Source organism: Brachycentrus maculatus, unplaced genomic scaffold, assembly GCF_059751285.1.
Source record: "Brachycentrus maculatus isolate JH-2025_06_01 unplaced genomic scaffold, ASM5975128v1 h1tg000173l, whole genome shotgun sequence".
In the NCBI taxonomy this organism is placed as follows: Eukaryota; Metazoa; Arthropoda; class Insecta; order Trichoptera; family Brachycentridae; genus Brachycentrus; species Brachycentrus maculatus.
Genome location: NW_028280926.1, coordinates 2,821,104 through 2,831,697, shown reverse-complemented (window position 1 = coordinate 2,831,697; position 10,594 = coordinate 2,821,104).

Sequence of the window (10,594 nt, the reverse complement as noted above, 5' to 3'; positions counted from 1 at the left end):
TTTCCTCCCAGCCCGCCTTTTCACCGCCGCAGAATTGGAGCCCGAACACCGCAAACGGCGCACTTATTCGATATTAATGTTTTCCTCGCTTTTACGGTGAAAGAGAACAACTCCTGATGGATTTGTGGTCGGTCGAACTTAAAATGTATCGGAATCGATTTGGTTTTTAATGTAATGCAGATACATACTGTATAAAAAAGTAGTCCAGTTCATGCTCTATAAAATAACCCAGTTGGATTTTAACCTTAAATTGGATTTCATCTCCAAATTCATCTTCAAAGAAAAATAATTTTAATGAGACACGATTCAAATCAATCAAAACGTCAAACTTGATTCGATATTGCTTATATAAATATAATATAATATAAGTCCGCCTTCATAGTGTAATGGTTAACGCGCTAGGTTACCATGCTGGAGGTCCCGGTTTCGATGTCTAAGAGGGTCAAAATGAATATTAGTGATTTTTTTGGTCTGATATCTATTTAATATCACCTGGACTGGTACCTGAAGCGCAAGGCTGATCACCTTTCCTTCGTGTATTTAACGATCGAGATGACACTGCTTCTAAACGATGCATTGCGATTATTCGTTATGGTATCTAATCGTTTTACTAAAAAAATATATTTTACGTTCAAAATATGTTTTGTCAATATTTCGCGGCTGTCTGCTAGTATTGTATGTACTTAATGGGAACGCAATAACTTCGAGATTGCAGCTATAATGGGACTTTCAATCGGTTTTCTCTCCCGGTTGTTTTGTCAATCAAAAACACCAATAGCTGTCGCTAAATTGCAATAATTAGAAAGTGTGCAGAAAACAAGAGCAAAACAATTTCAGCAGTCCTACATACTACTTACCCTATCCATACTGCCGATGCAAAGTCAGATTGCTGATGCTAATCGTACGACGACAAATGGACAGCGGACAGTAAGGATTAAGAGGTGAGTTAACTTTCACAAACCGCCACAGTACAATAGTTTAAATATGTCACGATGATTTCTTAGAAGATTTTTAATATCTTTCTGCCGTTCATTATTAGCTAATATAATAATTGTAATACTTATCCGTACACAGTTTTGCATAGAGTACATCATTGAGTCTCTGAGAGACTTGATCCCCAGATAGGGTGATAATGATAACTGTTTTATTTTTATTTTATTATAACAACCAAAGATGCTGGCCTCTTAAAACCGTAGTATGGTCGCGATCAGTGACCGTACTGTAAGGTAGCTGAGCGTATCGCTCCTCGCTCTCTCATCTCTCAAGCGACAATCTCGTCATCAATCGTGAATTACTTGGAATACGCATATTTTTATATGCATTACAATAAAAAATATGCACAATTATGTATTCTGAATAAGAAAGAGTCTAGTCCAGAAATGTCAGTAATTATTTAAATATTTTTTTCTTAAGCCTGAACTTGCAAACGTCCAATTCAGAAAGCGACCTGCTGTGCAATAGGGCCAGACGTGTTTCTGCGCACATTTTTTAAAATTCATCTTGGAATTAGATTTTTTTAGATGATGAAAAAATGAGTTGAAAAAAAAAAAATTAAACTCATTTTCCAAACCATATATTTATTTAGAAAAAAAAGTTTAAAAAATTACAAAATTTGTTTTTTAAGCAAAACATTAAATAACGTCAAATGTTACCTGGGTTTTTTTGTAAAATTAAGTTCTGTTTTATCGTATATTAGGCCTTAAAAGCTTATTTAAAATAAACGAACCGTGTATAGTTTTTCATAGACCCCTTTTCATAATTCATTATTTTTTTAGTTAGTATTTTTTTAAGTGAGTATGTACTTATAACATATTATATACAAAACTACCACTGCACATGTTACAACTATTACTTAAGTACCTAAAATTGTATAGCTATCTATGTCCAGGACTCTCAGTCCATTTAATGTTCACATTAGTTTGAAAATGTCATAACGAGGCGAAACAATTGTTACATTATTTTTTATATGTTTTTAACAATAAAATACAATTTAGTAGACTCTAAAAATCAGTGTTTGGTTTTAATATTTAATATATAAATTAAATTGTCGTTCTACAAATAAAACGCCAAAATCTATATATGCTTTTAACATGCCTTTAAATGATACAGTTTATTTTTATAATTCAAAATATTTATATACTATTACTATATCATATCTCATGGAACGGATGCAACTCCGAGAACACACCGATTACACGCACATACCAAGGTTATCATTTATCATTTTCAGTTTTATACGCAATTCAATTTGTTATTTTCTATCATAGATACCACATAGTTTTAGAAACTAAGCCAATCAACCGTTACGCATTTTGTTTAATTTATTTACCATACTTGTGTGTTTATTAGAAATTATGGTTTGATTAGAAGGCGAAATAAATACGAATATCATTATACGTATATTGACATCTAAAAGGAAGGATGAAAGCAGAGTGAACGCTGTTGAAATACGCTCTGTCAGAGAGTTGTTTGGAAAATCAATGTATGACCGAATTAAAAACGAAGAATAAGAAAGGAATTTAAGGCTGAACAAGGAATAATTGAAAAGATTAGGAAGAGTTCTTTACGGTGGCATGGACATGTGGAGCGAATGGATAACGAGAGAATAACTAAGAAAATATATGTGGCGAATGTGAGAGGGTAAACAGAACGAGGACGACCGAAAAAGACTTGGCACGATCAGATCAATCAGAACCTGAAATCTGGCGGTGTCAAAAGTCTGCGTAATCGGAGGGCATGTATGACTAGATGTGTGGACGTGAAGGAAGCGAGGAGTGTATGTCACGACAGAAGAGTGTGGCGTTCCATCCTTTCTGCCTACCCTTGTGGGGAAACGGCGTGATGGTAGTAGTAGTAGACATCTATCATCAAGTGGAGAAATCCAGTTTTGTGAGTAAGGATTTGGACACACTCAAAATCTTATAAGTAGTTAATATACATATTCGTATTAATTAATTTTGTGTATACCTTTTCAAATCTACTTTCATTCAGTCGTTAGGTTTTTTAACGATTAATAAAAAAAACCTTAATTTATTTTCTAGGGTAGAAAAAGTCGTCTAAAAATTAATTAAATATTTATTAATCTCCAGTCATAAACTTGATCACTACTCGTACAAAATTCACTACCGCGATTAGTTTTTCTTCAAATTTAAATTCAGGTTAATTTTTACAGTGAAAACGTATATTGTAGTAAGATAATTATTATCATTAAAATATTTTTTTCCGGAATTCGCGTGAGATAAAAGATGCAATTAAATGCCATCTCGTGATTGTGTTTAAAATGACATTAGCTTTTTAAATTTTCTAAAGCTGAAAATAAAGCAAGTAAACAGTATAATAATTTTCTCCTTCGTTTGTTTCCACGATGCGATCCCTTTAATTTACATAATTTTTTGATAGAGATGAGTTTCGAGTTACTGATAATATATGTTTATTATTATTTTATTTTAATTTTATTTATTTAAAATTCATGTACAGAAAATAAAAAGTACATTGGCGGGCTTATTGCTAAAAAGCAATATCTTCCAACCGACCAAAGACGGACTAGTGATATTGATCAAGACGTTTGATACCATATATAGCCGTTTGCAATCAGTGTGCAGATAGTACTTGAACATTTAAAAAAAACATAAATTACAAATTGACATTTAAAAAGAAACATAAATTAACAAAAGACGATAATAAGGAGGGCAAAGGAAGAAGGGAGTTTAGGGAAGGAGGTAGAGGGAGGAGTTTTGATCGACAGTTAGGATTCTAATGACAGATAGTAATGTCTCAGACGTTTTTAAAAGTTAATACATATTATTGTCTGATGTAATAGATTTTATCAAAAAACTAAAAAACAATTATTAACAATTAGACAAAAAAGTATTCTAGGATTCTAATGATAAATAGGTAGAATCAGGTAGCAAGTTTAAGAAAGAGAGGAGGGGTCAGGGGAGGAGGAGATGAACAGTTAGGGTTCTAAGGTAAGATAATGATGTTTCAGGCGTTTTTTGAAGGTTAAGATAGAAGGTGCATGTTATCTGCTCACTTGTAAGAATGAAATTAATTATTCCGTTATTATTAATTTATTGCCTTTCGCCCGTTAAAATATTTACTTATCTTGTCCATCAAATTATTATTTTGACCGAAATACAGTTATTACGACAGTAGTTACAGGTATCTCGACATAGGTAAATGCGTTCTGGCGCTATTGAATAAATTCGAAGGCAAGGGAAACTCACGCTGAATTCAGAATATGCTGAAAAGTATTATAATAAACCGTTAATTAAGTAATATACATAATATTATCTTGTAAATGCGTTATAGCGGGAACATCTACCGAGCTACGTTCGAAAACTACTTCTGATTGTAAATCTCTTTAGAGGTTTCTACAATGTATGAAATTGGAATCATACAACCAGTAAATGTATAATTGCAGTCTTTGATTTACAGCTAAAATTAACTTATTTTAATGAATTAATAAAAAAACGTCGTTGTAGTAGTTTCGACTTAAAGATCAAGAGTTCAAGAGTTCAATGTTCAAAAAGTGGCTTGATATTTATCTTTAATACATTTTATTATATTTTGTCCGCCTCCGTGGTGTAGTGGTTAGCGTGTTTAGCTACCGTGCTGGAGGTCCCGGGTTCGATTCCCAGGGGGGTGAAAAATAAATATTAGTGATTTAGAACTGTAATATTTATTTAATATTACCCTCGACTGGTTCCTGAAGCGCAAGAGTGATCACCTTGCCTTCATGTAAGTAATGATCAAGATAACACTGCGTCAATTTGATGCAGTGCCCTATGCACCATTAGGTGCGGATAAGGGTTATAAAAAAAATAATAAAAAAAGAAGATCATTCTGAGATGTCTTTATAACGCGAAATGGTCGTAATAAAATAAACACCAGTATCTGAAGGAAAACAGAAGAATATATTGAATTGAAAAATAGCGTTATACAAAATTTCAGTTTTATAAAAATACAATAAATATTTAAATTTATGATTTGTTTTGTTTTTAGATAGTAACAAACATGTTATCTCTTTATTAAGAGAACAGTGTAATTAATTTTAGTATTGTAAAGTAGACATGTCTGGAAAACGAGATAAATGATTTGAAAAAATTCTTGTAACTATATTAAATAAAAAAATGTCGATTTAAAGACAAAAAGAGCTACCATTTTATGTAAGGTAAAACTATGATTTTTCATATTTAATTTCAAAGTATAGAGGTTCCAGCAAAATCGTCAACTTCATCAATTCCTTTTGCAATTATTTTTTTAAAATTAAACACTTGAATATACCACTTAATGAGTTTTATTGACTAGTTTCGAAAACATACAGATGTTTTCACCTTCTGGTACAAATTAAAAAGTCTTTATTTGTACCAGAAGATTAAAACATCTGTAAGTTTTCGAAACTAGTCGTATATATATAAATAAAACTCATTAAAGTGGTATATTCAAGTGTTTAATTAAAAAAATAATAATCAACATGTCATTCCACAAAGTTAATGCCGATCAATAAATAATATCCTTTTGCAATGTTCATTTTGCGTTTCGAACGCATCCCAGCGTGTCACGTTCGCGTCTCGTGCGAGTGATTCTAACATGTACTTCCTTTACCTCGCTGTGTGCAGTACTCGTACATATCATGTAGGTACCGATTAAGATCACCTAATATAAACAACCCGAAGTTCTCGTGTGCTGCTATTTAGGAGAGATTAGCCTGCTCTCGCCTTTTGTTTATCCGAAGCATCATGATGCATGCTGTAGGTGGCGGCTTACCAGAGATGGAGTGTTTTGGTTCCGCTCGTGGCTTATCTCACGTATCTATTTTGACCTACGTGTGTTTGTATTATTTTTAATGAGTAAACGTTGCCTAGGTCTGTCTGATAGAGAGATTAAAAATACAGAAGAAAAAAGCAACCTTTCCTAAATTAGTTTATATTTTCATTTTTTTTATTTTCTATATAATTTGATTTGTACTAAGTGAAACTTAATACATAATATGACATTTATTAGGTGAAACTTAAATTTAAAAAAAGGTTGGATTTTACAACAAAGTGACTGCCGAATCAATTCATGAAATTGTTAAAGAAAGTTAGAAAAATGCCCCAAATTAATATATCCGTTTTTTCATTAATGTTAACATTTTACGGATAAACCATCATCCGTATTTCATTAAAATTGTAACGTTTACTTATCGTTTAGTCCCTTGTGGGTGTACTCTCAAATATACAAAGTCAGTACGCGACTGGCTGCGCAAAAAACAATATGTGCCGTCCGCGCACAGTATATTTTTAGAATATGTGCTGGAATTTGGTCAGTAAATATTTTTTATAAGTTTTTAGAACTCCTTACCTACAAAAAGTCTTATGATTCAAAACCTTATATTCATTTCGAAGACAACTTATTTTTGCAATACAAAAACAGTATTTTAAGTAAAAAATGCAAAAATGTTAAATGTCACCCCTTACCTACAAAAAGTCTTATTATTCAAAACCATATATTCATTTTGAAGACAATTTATTTTTGCAATACAAAAACAGTATTTTAAGTAAAAAATGCAATAACGTTAAATGTCACCCCTTACCTACAAAAAGTCTTATTATTCAAAACCATATATTCATTTCGAAGACAACTTATTTTTGCAAAACAAAAACAGTATTTTAAGTAAAAAATGCAATGACGTTAAATGTCACTTGGGTTAAGTTGCGGACTATTGGTTATCATGTCTTAAAATAATACTTATCTTATATTACTAATCCACGTAATACAATACTTATATTACATTCTATTTAATCGATTATTTAAAATCTTTTATTGCCTGGAAAAGTATGCTTTGGTTCTAATCGCTGGACGTGCTTATGTCTCTTCTTATTTATGGATTTCCTCTAGACTTTGCAGCTTAATTAAAGCAGTGATTTTATAATAGGTACCGCATAGAATGTGAAATTAAGACCCAGTAAATGCTGACATGTAGCATTTTCATTTCCGAGATATCATGTTTCTACTTTATTGCAATAATTATTTTGATGTTTTTCATATGGTTATGTATGTATGTTGTTCAAAACTATAATTATGTATTTGCAACACTAGAGGTATTAATTTCATCCTGCAATAGCATTGGACTGTTATGTTTCACTATAGTTCGGTCGAGCGATTAGAATAATATTATACTACTTCGTCCCGTCCGCTAGTCTGAAACAGTGTAGTATTTTGTACCTCTGGATACGCTTCCTGAAACAGTGTAGTACATATTTTGTATCTCTAAATAGGTCTTTCTATTGTAGATTATTGAAATAAGGAAATTATTCCGAGGATTTTTTTTATAGTTTCGTTGCTATCGCAATGTCCGCCTCCGTGGTGTATTGGTCAGCGTGTTTAGTTACCGTATTGGAGGTCCCGGGTTCGATTCCCAGGGGGTGAAAATAAATATTACTGATTTTACACTGTAATATTTATTTAATATTACCCTGGACTGGTTCCTGAAGCGCAAGAGTGATCACCTTGCCTGTAAGTAATGATCAAGAAAACAATGCGTCAATTCTATGCAGTGCCCTATGCACCATTGGGTGCGGATAAGGGTTATAAGTAAGTAAGTAAGCCATCGCAATTCGGACATCCATCAAAACTTACAAGCTATAAGTACTACTGCCACTACCATCACGCCTTTTAACCGAAGGGATAGGCAGAGAGGATGGAACGCCACACTCTTCTGTCCTGATATACACTTCCAGCTTCCTTCACGTCCAAACATCTAGTCATACATGCACTCTTTTGATTTTAGACTTTAGGTTCTGATTGATCCGGTCGTGCAAGTTCCAAAAAATTGAGTAGTGTGGTTGTCAGTCGTGACTAAATTTGGGGAATGTATGCCTATGACGGTCGTGAGCCCTGTAAATACCCAGACATCCATATTCTTATTGACCTTTGTTGGGATGTCAAAAAAAGATGATTTTTCTAATTTTAATTTAAGTCTTACTCAGTAAATACCAGTATTTCTTAAAATCTATTGTGACACGTGTTTCGATGCATTAGACTACATTTTCAAACACCGTATGCAAAGCTAATTCTATATACTTATGTATATATTTTTTTACAAAAATGTTAATAATATTAGTAAATAACCACTCACCATTACTCACTCACTCATTATATACATCACTCACTCAAAACTACACAACATGTCTAACACATGCGTTTTGAGTGTGTAAATGGTACTTTGGTGGTGAAGGGTGGTATTGTTTGCATGCTGTGATAGTGATTGTCCTGACGAAGAGATGGGTACGTCTCGAAACCGGTAGACATAAAAATCTCGGTGAGTGGTGGTATTAGTATAGTATATTATTAACATTTTTGTAAAAAAATAAATATTTTAATTATTGTTTCGGCATTAACTTTGTGGTTACAATGATCAAAGAAAACACTTGTTTTTTACCACTTGAGTTAAATAATGAAATAAAAAATAAATAATAAATAAGTTAAAATGACTAACCACAAAGTAAATGCTTTAAATATGAATAATATTGAGAATATTATAATTCTATATTTTAGAGTTGGGTCTTTGGGACGGTGAAAAGGAGGTAAGAGCTTTTTCTTATCTTTATTTATTAATTAATTATTTATTATTTTTTTATATGTTGTCAGTGGGAACATAAACAATAGGGGGGAAGCTTTAGTCAATTGTCATAGAAGATTTAGTCATAGAAGACTTTCTAATTAGCCCATCCATTCCATTCGTATCGCTGTAAAGCAGGTGCGTGGCGGTTGAACTTTGCGTCGAACGTCGGTCGGTCCTTCTTCTAGGCGTGGACCGATTTAGAAACAGGAAGATGTTCTGGCGCTAGGGCCGTGTGCAGCTTGCAGTCCCCGGAAAGGGTGTATTTCTAGCCGCGAAGATTAATAAACTAGCTCCAGCGGACCATCAAACGAATCCGCCTCAAGTGTCGACTGGTACCCAAGCGCACGACAGTAGGTGCCCATCGCGTGAGGACCACTAAAAGTACATAAAACAAATTGTGTTTATCAATCTCACTAGCTAAGTCTAATCAATATGGCAACTTATTGCAACCAAAATGTTTGTAATATTTTTATCATCTCTACATAGATGAAGAAGAATATGGATGTCTGGGCACTTACAGGCCTAACGACGTCATATGTTTGGTTAAGTGATCAATTTACACATTTAGTAAATTGTGTGTTTCTGTGTTATTTTGCCGAGTCGTACTTTATCAAGGGATTTTTTAATGGAATTTTTATAATGACACAGATTTCATATGTCAAAAGTCGACAAAATAATGTTATATTCTTTTTAAAAAATAAATTTATATTTCTTCTTATTTTTTCTGTCGTAACTATACTCTACTTACTTACTTATTCTTGCTTACTTACTTATACTCTTAGGAAATGCCATGAAAATCTAAAAAAATATGCATTTAACTTTCGTAGCCTTTTGTTAATAAACACGATCTCAGAACATCAAGGTTTCAGATTGATAGCAATTTTATTCGCTTCAAAAATAAATGTTGCTTAACTTAGAATCGTTATTCTTTAAAATTTTAATTGAATAGAGGTGCTAATGTAAAGTCCACCTGCTGTACATTATAAGGTATCAAGATAAATGCAGTATAACGTACATAGTAGGACTGTTCGATTATCGAGGTTCGTAAATAGATCGCTTGCCCCATTGTTTTGTGGCTTTCATCTCCTACCTACTTTATGGTAAACCTTTACTATCCGCGGTGTCTTTATAAGCGTTTTCAAATATTCACGGTTAGAGATCATTGAATAAAAATGTCTAATTCGCTGTGATTTTCACCCAATATTTCTAAGTTAAATGATATATCTACTGCGATTATGTCGGGGATAGTGAATTCGATATTGTTCATAATCGATATAGATCAAAATTAAATAAATCAAATATTTAAAAATTAAAATCTTCATTTTTCATTCAGTTTGCACGCAGGTTTATGTGGAAATAAATGTTGAATTTAAGCAAAAGAGAGAAATGAAAAGAAACGCTGGGTTGTGGTCCCGTGGTTAGTGTCGCGGACCCTTGAGTCAGAGTTTCCGGGCTCGAGCCCACTCTACCACAATTTGATACCTATTTTTAATAATAAGCCGCTTAAGCTCGCAGAAATAATAAGAAATTGTAGTATTTTTGTAAATGATAAAAAAACACAAATATTTCTCTTTTCTTTAAAAAATAAATAAATTCTTTAAAAATAAACCCAAAACGAACATGATCATTCATTAGTTTGTGTAATAACTTTTATCCATATTTTTACTGTACAATGTGCTCTAATTGAATAAAACTTATGCAAACAGAATTTTTCAATAATTCTGTCCCCTTCATTAATTACCAAATACTTGGTATTGGGTGTGTCAACATTTGGGGTATTTCTCAGAAGCGTACAGTATATCTGTGATTCCAGGTGTCCACTAATGTATTTTCATCAATCAAATAGTACCATTATTCTTACAATTTGATTATAAACATGTTTTTTTTCTTGTTTTCAATCATCTCAATATTTTTATGGATGAGTGATTTACCTCGGTCACGTTCTTTACCATAATTTTGCAAGTTTTTGCTTAGATTTCGCCAGGT